Source organism: Crinia signifera, chromosome 19 (genome assembly GCF_055691185.1).
Source record: "Crinia signifera chromosome 19, ASM5569118v1, whole genome shotgun sequence".
Lineage (NCBI taxonomy): Eukaryota > Metazoa > Chordata > Amphibia > Anura > Myobatrachidae > Crinia > Crinia signifera.
The window spans coordinates 102,836,957-102,850,530 of NC_139226.1; the positions used below are offsets into that span (position 1 = coordinate 102,836,957).

At 43.2% G+C, this 13,574-nt stretch overlaps 1 protein-coding gene across 7 annotated transcripts in view; it reads right to left on the reverse strand.

Moving 5' to 3' along the window:
* The window catches only part of GRIK4 (glutamate ionotropic receptor kainate type subunit 4), a 234,319-nt gene that overhangs the window by 67,446 nt on the left and 153,299 nt on the right, over positions 1-13,574 (reverse strand). For 2 of the 7 annotated variants that reach the window (XM_083163055.1, XM_083163054.1), the window contains exon 2: positions 6,942-7,015. The exons of the other annotated variants lie outside the window; for them this stretch is intronic. The gene's annotated coding sequence lies outside the window, so the exon portion shown is untranslated. The remainder of the gene's footprint in view (positions 1-6,941; positions 7,016-13,574) is intronic. 7 annotated transcript variants of the gene reach the window in all.

A 13,574-nucleotide genomic window follows, 5' to 3' on the forward strand; every position in this document is an offset into this window, starting at 1 on the left:
CAAAGTGAAAACCCATGACTTGCGAAAATATCGCCGGTTGCCGGCCATATGCAATCCGTACACGTGAGCAGTCGTTCGATAATCGATCTGCTTGTGAATTCACACAACAGCGATCAAGTACAATAACCCCCTATATCGATAACAATTCGTGCTCCCGCAGGTTACTGCATCTAGCCAACAACAGCATGCTCCTGGATGTGGCCACTGGATGTGGCACTTTATGGTTTGTCCAAGAGTTCCAGGTAGTTCAAGAGAAAATTGATAACAATATTGTGTGTGCAGCTTTAGCTCCAGCTGTGTATCTATTAAAATTACATAAGTATATAATATACACCTGTGCCGCAGGTGGATAACATGCAGTGTTGTTGAGGAGTTGGAAAAATCTGGTACAGACTACACCAGGGGAGGCCAAACCTGTTCTCAAGATCTACCAACAGTTCATGTCATACTTGCCTACCTGACCCTCTCCACGAGGGAGAAAATGCTCTGTTCCTGGACTTCCTGGTAATGTATGATTACCATCACCTGTGGTGAGCTAGGTAATTGATAAGAAAGGTGTTTCACCACAGGTGATGGCAATCATACATTACCAGGGAAGCCCAGGTACAGAGCATTTCCTCCCGCATGGAGAGGGTCAGGTAGGCAAGTATGGTTCATGTCTCAGGCAACCTGTGGATCTATAGTAGGAATGAAGGCAGCAGGTTTGAACATGTGACAGTTAGTAATGACTGCAGCTGGGCACTAGCTAGGGGATTTGGAAAACGTGGACCACTGGTAGATCTTGAGGACTGGTTTGGTTAGCCTTGGACTATGGCAAAAAACAAGCTTCCAAAAGCCCATCCTTAAACACTGCTAATATATAGAACTAGGCTCAAAAATCTGAGGAAGCCGCTGAGTCCCCACGGAGGCGGGGAAACGCGTTATATTGAGCAAATATTTTCATCCTTGAAATACAGGAGGACCTGCCCATGATACCTGCCTAAAGTGCTGCATATCCCTGGAGAAAATTGTTATTTTACCCAAGGAAGGAGCCCGGGCTTCCAAGAAATACCAAAAAGGGACTGCTGCTAACTAATTATAAAGCACACAAACCTGGGACTTCGAGTGCAGGTACAGGGAGGATACCTCCCCCTCTTTTTATTTTTATCTATACATTGAACTTTTTTGATGTCTGGCCAGACAAAATATAGCGAGAGAAGGTCTCATATATAGAGGAGTACAAACATCCTCCACCCATCTCACAGGGAGAACTTATGATTGAAACGAAATAACATCTTTTTCTTCATACAATACTGTGAACTCTTTAAACCAAATATGGCAGACTAAAAATTCCCCCTTTTTTTTCGTTTTCCACATTTTAATGTAATTGTTTATAATAATCTGATTTTTATCACTGGCCAGTGTATTTCTATTCAATACATGTATTTATCTATATACATTGTTTCTAGCGCATTATATGTGTTTTTCTGTTTGTCCTTGCATACCTAGGGAATAGGCAATTCCCTCACTTTATGCTGCTGGAACCCACTGCGCATATATACTTACTGTATATATTCAACAGGTACGTGTGCACAGTGGTGTGTTGGGTCTATACCTCAAACCTTTTTAACAAAGACAGTGTTTCCATAGAGTTTAGCGCCGATATTGTTTTTGTGTTTGTTAATATATATAACTAGTGGAAATACACCAACACACAACTGGTTTACTTACAGATATTCTGGTACTTTTATTGTGACATAGCATAGCCAAACATTTATTCATTCAGTCATTCATTCAATCATTCACCCATTCATCCAGGCCTACATCCCATCCAAACATTGTAATTACAGTCCACTCATGCATTATTAGTCCATGTCATTTGTCCGTAAGCATAGAAGTCGGTAAACAATATACACACAGGAAATCACCACATAAATCACCAAGCCAGAGGCACTAAGACCGTGAGCCTTACTTATAGAACCTATGCGTTCTAGCCCTCTCATCTATAATAACATACACACAAATATTTTCCAGGCTGTCAAATTGACAACTACTAGAGGTATCCCAAACACTATCTATATGCAGGTTACAGTATTCCTAGTACACATAATGGGGCTCATGAAATACACATATGCCGTAGTATACAGAAACCATATAATAAAAGGTAGAAGCCTCCTCATCTGCTCCCGTGACTGCACAGAAGGAGTATAAATGTTATCAATAATTCAATCCCTGCATGAAATCAGCCCAAAGAAATGATTTTCTAATGAAGCAGATTACTTGATACAGCCTAGGGGCCAGATGTATAAAGCTTCAAAAAGTGATAACATGGAGAGTGATAAACAATCAGCCAATCAGCACCTACCTGCCATATTTCAAACCCAGCCTGTAACATGGCAGGTAGGAGCTGATTGGCTGGCTGTTTATCACTCTCTCACTTTTTGAAGCTGGATACATCGGATCCTAAATCTGAGCTAAGATTACCACACCAATTAGTTTTCTCTGCTTACTGTGTTGTGTGATCTGTTTATATTTTATGTACCCTTTACTGCAATGGTAGATTTGAGGCCAGCAACGAATGCCAATCTCTAAGTCGACACCAAAGGGTTGACATGTGAAAAGTCAACAAGTGACATGAGTTTTTTGGGGGGCTTTTAAAGAAAACAACTTTTTATACTTTACCCTCCATGTCACAAAGAATGGCAAACGATGCGGTACACTAATTGGGGGTCTACATGCTAAGGTGTCTACATTGACACCATAAAAACATGAAAGACTTACATTGACAGCCTCAGACTGGCCCAGTGGAGGAACGGGGGATTCACTGGTAGGCGCACCTAAAAATGTGGGTGGCGCCTATTGTCGCTGGGCAGTCAATAGCTGGTGACTGCCCCGTGGCGATAAAAAAAGCACCTTGCAGCCACCGGGACAGTCATCCGCTACTGACTTCCCGGTGGCTGCAGGCTGGGAGGGAGAAGAGGAGCAGTGTGCGGGTGGGCTGACGTCATGACGTTCAAGGCGTTATGACATCACACACCACCCCCCGCCCTAGTGGTCCCTTCCCCTCCCAGTCTGACACTACACGTCAACCTTTGCTTGTGTAGCCCTTTTCCATGTTCACCTTTTATCAGTCAACCTTGTGCATGCTGACTTTTTACTGTCGACCTAGACATTGGCTGTGACCTATACCACACCTGTTGAGATGAAGAATTATTCAAGCAAATCAGAAGTTAGTAATTCCACACTCTTTGGGGCCAATTCAGAATTGCTTGTAGCGATCCTGATTCAGCCTCACCCCCGATGGTCGCAGGTTGCGCATGTGCATTTCTGCACATGTGCAAACCCCCCATCACTGAACGGCTTCGGCGAGTTACACACTTGACGGGCCGTTTGTTGCGGGGAGGGAGGGCATCACAGGACGTCTTCAGCGTGGGCGCCCGCCCCCATTAGTCTAGACTTTCCAAGGCCATCCAAGGCCTTTCTGCGACCATCAAATGATTTCTCTCCCCTTTGACCGCATGCGAGTCAATGTGTTCGCATACATCCCCTCGCATAGTACCGAGGGGATTTGGTGGCGGAGGGGCATGTGTGTTTGTCCGGGCAGTGTTTCGGCACTTGATAAGCAGCAAATATAGCTGCTTACGGAGCCACTCATAGAAATGAGCACATTACAAAGCAAACCCTATGGGGAATGGATAATGTATAACCACAAATCTGATATCAAATAGCAGTGGCAAACGCAGGATTTTCAGAAGGGGGTTTCCAGAGGGGCGGAGCAAAGCACGGAGATGGACACTTAGGTGACCCAGTATATGCCGGGTCAGTTAAAGTATTATAGATAGACCAAATGTATAATAATAATAATAATATTAATAATATATATATATATAATATACACACACACACACACACACACACACACACACACATATATACACACACACATATATACACACACACAGGGGTGTCAACAGCAGTGTAGACCCCTGAGCATAGCAATGTATTGGGGCACCTACCGATCCTCCAGTGGTAGGGGTGAGGGAAGCTTTGATGTCCCGTGGGTGGTAGGGGATATTATATCAACCACTCAGCATGTAGGGCCTGGACCAGTAATTTCCACTAATTAACCCTTTACTGCACAGATGGTGGGAGATGGGGTGGGAGAAGGGGGCATTGGGCTGAATGAAGGGGCCCTGATACATAACTTCCAGGGTGGTAGAGGATTTTTAATACGCAGAGGAGGGGTGTATAGTGGAGTGGGTTTATTATTCACAATTTTCTGGTGGGAGGACAGCTTGCTTGACTGCAGATATCTCCAGTTCCCAGTAATAGATTTCTTAATTTTAATGGCATTAAAAACTAGAGAATCCCACCTACTAAATGATACTGAGGACTAGGGGATCAGAGTTCAGGAGGCAGAGCAATCTACCAACGAGAATATAAAACTACATACCAGGTGTGTGGAGCTGGAGCAGTAACCAGCTGCTGGAAGGCTGATGTCTCTGGTTCTGGGAACAGGAGAGACAAGCTCCTAGTGTCCATCAAAGGAGAAGAGTCCTATCTTTTGGAATATACCCTCAGAAAAACTCTAAGTCATACAAAACCTGAAATATCTGACTGGGAAGAGCAATCAACAGGCTTGGATGGGGACCAGTGCTTTGAAGTCAGATATCTCCAGTTCCCAAGGGCCGATTTTTAAAATTCTTGTACCCATGGAAAGAGGGGACCCTCAGCTATCAGGGTAGGGCCCTTAGACTCCTGGGGGGGTTTCTGGGTACTCAGAAACTCCCCCTGCGTGCGCTACTGAATAGCAACCAGAACCCAACATTTTGTAGATATGAACCATGAAATATAAATTCATTGTTCTGCAATAACTTACCCACCTGTATAAAATGCATTACTGCACCATTCCCATAGACCCAAAATGTCAGTACAGAGAGCTAATGGCATCCAATACAGATTATAAAACTAAAATTTGTACCACTTCTCATATTTGAAACTCACTAAAAAATTTTGGAAAAAAAGCTCCCATTTCAGTCAGTTAAGCTGCTGTGACATCACTCCCGCTGCCTCTGTTTATAAATCCACCAAGTGTATTTCTGCCAACCAATCCTGTCATCAGTGTTTGACAGTTGCTTTAGAGAAGTACTCTAACATTGCAATCTGCTGGAAAATAACCTACGGGGATAAGATAAGCTCTATATACAGTATACCCATCATGGATAGTATCACCTCCTCATTAATACACAGCCTCTGATATATATTGTTGTTCGATAAATATTTTTTTTTCTCTATATTGAACAACTCAATAAACTGTTCAAACATTAATATCTTATTTTTCTGACTGTGTCATTTTTAAGACATGGTAATATAGTATTCATGATATGCTTTCTCATTCTTTTGGAACTGAATTGCATATTAAACTTAAACCATGTACCATTCTGGCATTCTAAATGAAATAGTAACATTGATTCATAATAATGACTTTATTTAATTAAATAGTATTTCATTACTTAGGAATATACAAGTTTTCAAGTAAGTGATAAATTTAAACAGAATATATTAAGTAGAATGGGAATAACTAAGATGTTCCAGGATCATATTACAAAATGACTGCAATGAAAGCTAATGTATACAGTATATCATACTTAAAAATCTTAATCATATATATATATATATATATATATATATATATTATATATATATATATATATATATATGATTAAGATTTTTAATTATGATCAATCGCATAAAATGTTTGCGATTAACTGCAATCAATTGCATTGTTAGGCACATAAGTGCCTCTTACCTACAGTCTCGCTGGCAGGGGTTCCATACTTATTGCCAGGGGGATTACATGCTTGTTGCCAAGGGGGATTTCATGCTCATTGCCATAGGGGGTTCAATGCTCGTTGCCTGGGGTTCCATACTTGTTGTCTGGGGATATTATATGCTTGTTGCCAAGGGGAATTACATGCTCGTTGCCCTGGGGGAGGTAAATGCTTCTTGCCAACGGGAAAGTAAATGTTTTTATTGCGGGGGGGGGGGGGGGATCGGCGGCGTGGAGAGCCTCTGACAGCATTAGAGTCCCTGTGTGCCTCCAAAGAGGGCCTCCCCTGCAAATTAGACAGTCGCTAGAGGTGCAGGAGTAATTCTAGTGTGTCTTCTATGTTTTATACAGTTTGAACTGTATATAATATACCATTAGTTCTTTTAACAGTAAATTAGTTTTTTCTATTTGTGGGTGGAAAACTATATTGTTTGATCATGGCAATGATGGTACTGACATGGTTCTGAAATAAATAGCTTAGGTTTAAATGTGTGGTCCATCTGGTAGAATTCCCCAATTCTACTATTAATTGAATGTGTATGCAGCCTGCATAGTTTGCTTTATATATACAGTATATATATATATATATATATATATATATATATATATATATATATATATATATACTGTATAGCTCCCAATGCGGTAGTTCTACATTTGAATTACACCAATGATTGAATTCCATATAAATATTAAAATTGTATCTTCCGGCTGCAAAATGGGAACTAAAAGTTGAAAATTTTGTAGACGTGACCTGACATGGGCAGCACCAGTTACTGTACTGCAGAATGAATGGGGACAATGTAGTGTAATGTGCGTCGTTGCGCTAAACAGGCCTCATCTACACTCCGTCCCACTGGGGATTATGGCCAATCCACCCCTGACATCTGATATAGGCAGTGCTATTTTTCACCAAGAACTAGCAAGAACTTATTAAATATGACATTATCAGGAACTGGGTTCTGTATATCAATAGAAGTATTTTTAAATAGCTCCAGCCCCTGACGCAGAGTTCCTGAACTTATTAGATATAGGGCAATCTAAATTAGGGAGGCTGCCGTTAAAATCTTATTATACAATGGCACCGGTACCGGCTGATTATGAAAAACATTGAAAATGCGTATGAACCTACCATCAGGAAAATGTAATCGAATCACATCTGAAATCCATTTATTTTCTTTAAACTGTAGAAGTCCTCAAGGTGCCCTGTCCAAATGAAAAATAGGTTGTGATGTACTGGCAAGAGATGGAGTACTAGACATAATCATCTATAATTTAGCTATAAATAATTGAAATATTACATGACCACATTTGACCCCATCTCTATGCCTTATGTTTGCTAGTAAGCTCGATGTAGAAATGCCGTGGTCTGTGACTATTAAATAATATGGATTTACTTATTTATTTACAGCGCATGCAAATTTTATTGCTTTATTTTGGCACTAAATTATACTAAATGGGGTACTTATGCAGGTGTGGGTTTTATAACGTTGCCTATTAAATTATTCTAGAAGGATTTTATTATACAGATTTATTTTCTTTTTTTTTTACTTTTGTATCTTTAGGATCATTACATTTAACATGACATTGGAAAACTTGATAAACAATGTCAATGAATAACCAATTAGAAATTAGTGAATTAATTTAGGAGATGCCATGATACACATACATTCATTAAGATGTGTTGATTAAATAGATTTAATTATGTTTTCAGAATTATAATATATGATTTATTTCTTTTTTTACCAATGAATATCACGTACTGCTTTATTCCTGGAAATAATTTACAAATATTGATAGGATTTTTGGAACTCAAGGTTTATTTAAAATGATTTGTTTAATTGGTCAAATTGGCAAAGCAGAGCTGTGTACAGATTGGGAACCATTCACTTTTCATGCAGAAGCTGCTTGCATTACCCGTGCTCTGTTGCCATGGTTACAATAAAAGTATCAGCTGCGGGTAGCAGAAGAGATGGAGAAACGCGTGAGTGCAATCTGGCCACTTGTGACAATTAAAATGCTCTATCTGTACCCTTTATAGCCAGAACCTAACTCTGTTTGTGGAATATTCCTAAAAAACGTAAACCAAACTATTCTAAACTAATAGAAAAAAAAAGATAGTGAGAAACTAATAAATATATACACAAACACATAACACATGAACACAAAGTATGTACTATCTATTGCCCAAGGCTGACCAGAGGCATCAGGGGTATCTATCCTTGGTCTTATCACAAGTACATAGAGGGCGGTGCTGCCGTGGCAACAGTAAGTGGCTGGCCACTTCTCTGTAATACATCTTCCAACCATTATAACCCAGCTGTGGGTGTACACTGTCTCTGTAAGTGGGGGAGATGTATCAAAGCTCAGCGAGAGATAAAGTGGAGAGAAGAAAATGATCAACCATCCAGCTTCTCTAATTTTTCAAATAAAAGATGATAAAGTGGAGAGTGAAAAACCACCAGCCAATGAGCTCCTAACTGCCATGTTACAGGCTGGGTTTGATAAATGCCAGGTAGGAGGTGATTGGCTGGTTGTTTATCACTCCACTTTATCATTTTTTGAAGCTTGATACATCTGGCCCACAACAGGTAAAGTAGCAGTTACTGTAGTAGCTGATTGGCCGGTACTTTACCTCCCTACAAGCTTTGATACATTTCCCTTCATAACTGTTCTCCAACCAGTAGCTGGTGATCTGAAGACGTGATACTATTTTCTGACATCTTGCAAGCACCAAACCTTACAGCAAGTGAAATAAAAATACAGACAGGTGTAGCTATTACTGCAAAGCTCCTATACTGCAGTTACTATATAGTGGAGGAATGGCCAGAGCAGACCATCAGACCAAAGCTGATGGGTTTGCCAACGTAGATTTGTTTCACTCACCCTAAAGAACAGAGACGGTGCAATATTAAAATGGAGGGTCGCTAATGTGGGTGAGAGAAATGCGTAACGTGTAAGTAAGGCACCGGCTCTAATGAGGGAGAATGAGGAGACAAAGAGTAAATACACTGTATTCATTTGCGTAGTGGGAGATACTAATTGGAAAGTGCAATAGAACATGCTGGGTGCTGGCACTATAAAAGTAAAGGGTGATAAATGGAGAGAACTACACTAACAGGGAGAAGATACACAGACTACCAGAGGAAATAGAAATAGATATTAATGGGAAGGGAAGAAAGAAAAACAGAATGGAAGAGAGACAGTGTTATAAGGACAGAGATACACTAATGGGAGGGAGATAGTAGTTATACAGACAGAGATACACTAATGGGAGGGAGATAGTAGTTATACAGACAGAGATACACTAATGGGAGGGAGATAGTAGTTATACAGACAGAGATACACTAATGGAAGAGAGACAGTGTTATACGGACAGAGATACACTAATGGAAAGGAGACAGTAGGGTACTTGTGTATTTTGGCGGCGCCCATCGCATCGCATACCATAAGGCATACGATGGTATGCGATGCGACGCGATATCGCGCGATACTGTACAATGTCATACAATTTTAAAATTGTATGACATTGTACATGGCATACAATGCCATACAATGCGATGCGATTAAACATTGTATAAGCACCCTAATGGGTGCTTTCAATGTGAAATGCACCCCCACGCCACACACCCCCCCCCCACTATGGCGTGGCAAGCGCAGCGAGCCCGCGAGGGGCGGCGGTACGCGTCCTCCGACCTTTTCATACCCCCACTATCCACGTCGGCGTGGAGTTGAGAATAGAAAGTGTGGCGAGCGCAGCGATCCCCGCGAGGGGACGCGGATACCTGTGAAGCCCGCGAGGGGACTCCGATACCTGTGAAGGTAAACATCGCGCGATGCACATCGGGGGCGCCACTATAATACACAAGTACCGACAGTAGTTATAAGGACAGAGATACACTAATGGAAGGGAGACAGTAGTTATAAGGACAGAGATACACTAATGGAAGGGAGACAGTAGTTATAAGGACAGAGATACACTAATGGAAGGGAGACAGTAGTTATAAGGACAGAGATACACTAATGGAAGGGAGACAGTAGTTATAAGGACAGAGATACACTAATGGAAGGGAGATGTTACGGGCGGCAGAAGGACAGGGCGACGCGTCCGTTCAGCCGCCTGTCCTTCCGGGTCTGACGTCCGGTTGCTAGGCAACCAGGGACGCCAGAGGACGCGGCGGCAGGACGCAACGCCCGCCCTTCAACCCAGCGTCTCCCAGCAACCTGGGACGCTGTCAGCCGCCGGAGAGACTTCCTGCTCACGGCGGCGCCGTTGCTTAGCAACGGATAACGCCGCCGGGCAGAGTAATAGGGCTGCCTCTATTCGGCCTAATCACAAACGGACCACAGGTGTCCGGAGGGGGCAATTAATGTAGGTTGGGCTGGACTCCCCGTTCTCATTGGTCCCTCGCCGGTGATAGCTTCTGCCTGACTCTATCCACCTGCCGGTGTCCTTCTCTGTGTTCCTTGTGGATCTTCCCCGTGGAACGCTGTTCCCTCGATACCCCTGGTTTCGTGAGTTACCCCAGCAGTGGGTTATCCTTAGTTCCTGTATTCATTCCTTGCATTGCTATTTATTCGCAGCCGGTCACGCTAGTCTTGTTTATTTTTCGGGCCTAGCAGGCTTTTTCTTCCTGCCCCCGTTCCCACGGGACATTCCTTCCCCTGGTTCTTCTTTACTGTGTTTTTGCTGTTTGGTTATTGTGTTTGCGACAGGTATCGCAAAGTCGTAGCGACTAGGTCGCTGGCGCATAGTAGCGTTAGCCAGGGCCTGGCTAGTCACCATTTGGTTAAACTTTAGTTAGGCTCCTTAGTTAGTTTTTCCTGTTTACTGTACCCTGGGGGGGTCCCCGGCTCCTTATTTATACGTAACACCTGGCTGTACCGGAGTTAGGGCGGGCTTAACTCGCCCTTCCAAACGTGACGGCTACAGGTGAAGACTAGAACACCTGCAGGAGTCGGTCACCCAGCCTGGGGGGTATAACAGAGTCAGAATAGGGTTTTGCCGTGGCTGTCCTGAACAGCAGTCCCGGCTGCGGGGTAACACCCGATACCTAACAGGAGACAGTAATTATACAGACAGAGATACACTAATGGAAGAGAGACGGCAGCTATAAGGACAGAGATACACTAATGGAAGGGAGACAGTAGTTATAAGGACAGAGATAGACTATTGGAAGGGAGACAGTCGTTTTAAGGACAGAGATACACTAATGGAAGGGAGACAGTAGTTATAAGGACAGAGATACACTAATGGAAGGGAGACAGTAGTTATAAGGACAGAGATACACTAATGGAAGGGAGACAGTAGTTATAAGGACAGATATACACTAATGGAAGGGAGAAAGTAGTTATTGTTAGATTGCAGCGCTCGGCGCCTGTCTCCGCATACACTGCTTAGTGTAAGACTTACAGTCTTCCTTTTCCCCCTTGCAGCCAACGTAGTTAAGCGTCACCCTGAGTGACAGGTCGCTTAAGCGAATAGCAGGGCAGAGACCCCTGACCCTGCTGGCAGCGTTCTCTTTCCTGTGAGGAAGTCCCCGCGTTAGAGTGTGCCTCAGATCGTGTGTGACTCCGTCCATGCTGTTTGTAGCTCCACGTGCACCGGAGCGCATAGGAGCAAGTCCCCGCTGTAAACCCGTTACCAGCGTGACCTTTTGCACAGGGAGATCAGTCATCATTGGCAGCAGCGAGACTGGGAGAGATACCGCAGCGTAAACCAGCAGACTGTCATTTACCCTGCACGCGCCAAAACGCTACAGCTAAGTAACAACCAGAGACTGTCGTTACCAAATGTACAAGTTGTATTACTGCTTGAAGTTAACACATGAAGTACTGTTGTAACCTACAAGCCTGCCACTTGAATAAACCCTTCAAACTGGTTATATCTTCTAAGTGTGAGGTCTAACAACCACACTGCACGTACTTATATACACTCTGCCAATAGGTTATGGGCCCAGCACGTCACGTGCGCGAAGATTAACCCCCTGAAGACAAAGTGCTAGCGCAGTACATAAAAGAACACAAAGGAATTATTTCTAAATTGCCATTTGTGGAAGAGTTAACGAGAATGCACAGTACAGGGCATAGCATGAACTTTCCAAAGCTCAAAGGCTCAGAGAATTACACTACATGGAAGTTCGCTATGGAAATGCAGCTTAAGAGGGAGAAGCTATGGAAAGTCACAATAGCCCCAGGAGAAAGTCCAAACCCAGAAGAGGTAGACAAGGCCATTGGCACAATAGGCCTGGCTGTGGAGCAGCATGTTTATTCTACTATCTGTGGGAAGGAGTCCGCTAAGGACATGTGGACAACTCTACAAGGTGCTTATGAAAATAAAGGCTTAATGAGAAGGATAAGTCTGAGACGCACACTGTATGGAACAAAATTGAATGCATGCAAGGACATGAACGATTATATTGATAAAATACTATCGATAGCTCAGCAATTGGCGTGTGTAGGAGCAAAAGTGGATGAGGAAGAAGTAGCAATGGTAATGCTGCAGAATTTGACAGAGGAATTTGACTTTCTGGTTGTCGCACTAGAGTCAAATGAGACCAAGCTTACAACTGAAGTTGTGAGAGCCAAACTACTACAGTTCCAAGAGAGAATCCACAAGGATGCCATAGCTGAAGGTTCTGCCTTAGTAGCAAAGGGTGCGAAACCCAAGAAATGCACATTCAAATGTTATGTGTGCCACAAAGTAGGGCACAAGGCTTCAGAATGCAGGCTGAAGAACACTAGTGGCATGCACAAGCGGCATGATAAAAAGAACGAGTCAGCACTGAATGTAACAGACAAGCCAAGGAGGGATCTCTGGTACATGGACTAGGGAGCCTCTAGACACTTCAGCTGCAACAAGGAGTGGTTCAATTCTTTAACACAGTGTAACCCCACAACAGTTACCGGGATTGGTGAAAAGATCCTTACTGCTTCAAGTGTTGGGACAATCACAGTGAGACTAAGAATTGAGGGACAGACAGTAGTCACAGATATCCAAGACGTCCTGTATGTACCAGAATTGGGAAGTAACCTCATCGCTATCAGCGTACTCGAGGCAAAAGGCTACAAAGTCCAGTTTGCAAAGGGCAAGTGCATGGTGCATAATGAAAGAGGGACTGTAATTGCTTCAGCAACCCGATGCAACCAACTATACGTCCTAGACACAGATGAATGTGTAGCTTTGGCAGCCTCTGCTGAAAATGAGTCCATGGAGCTCTGGCACAGACGTTTGGGACACTTAGGATATGATAATGTCCAGAAATTAGCTGATGGGATGGCAACAGGAATCACAGTGAAAGACACCGGAAGACCTGTGTGCGAGAGTTGCATAAAAGGCAAGCAGACCCGCAACCCATTTCCCAAGTCAGCAGGCAGAGCAGAAACACAACTAGCTCTGGTACACACAGATGTGTGCGGACCAATGGAAGAGGAGTCAACCAGTGGTTACAAATACTTCATGACTCTCATCGATGACGCCACAAGAATGACACACGTATACTTCATAAAGAAGAAAAGTGAGGTGGTCAAGAAAATTGTGGAGTACAAGAACCTAGTGGAAACTCAGACGGGCCTAAAACTAAAGGTCCTGAGATCCGACAATGGGGGAGAGTACGAAAATGAAGTACTAACCGACTTCCTAAAAAGGCATGGCATAAAGCATCAGCTGACGATGGCCTACACGCCTGAACAGAATGGCGTAAGTGAAAGGGCGAACAGAACAATCGTTGAAAGAGCACGAGCGATGGTGAACGATGCTGGCCTG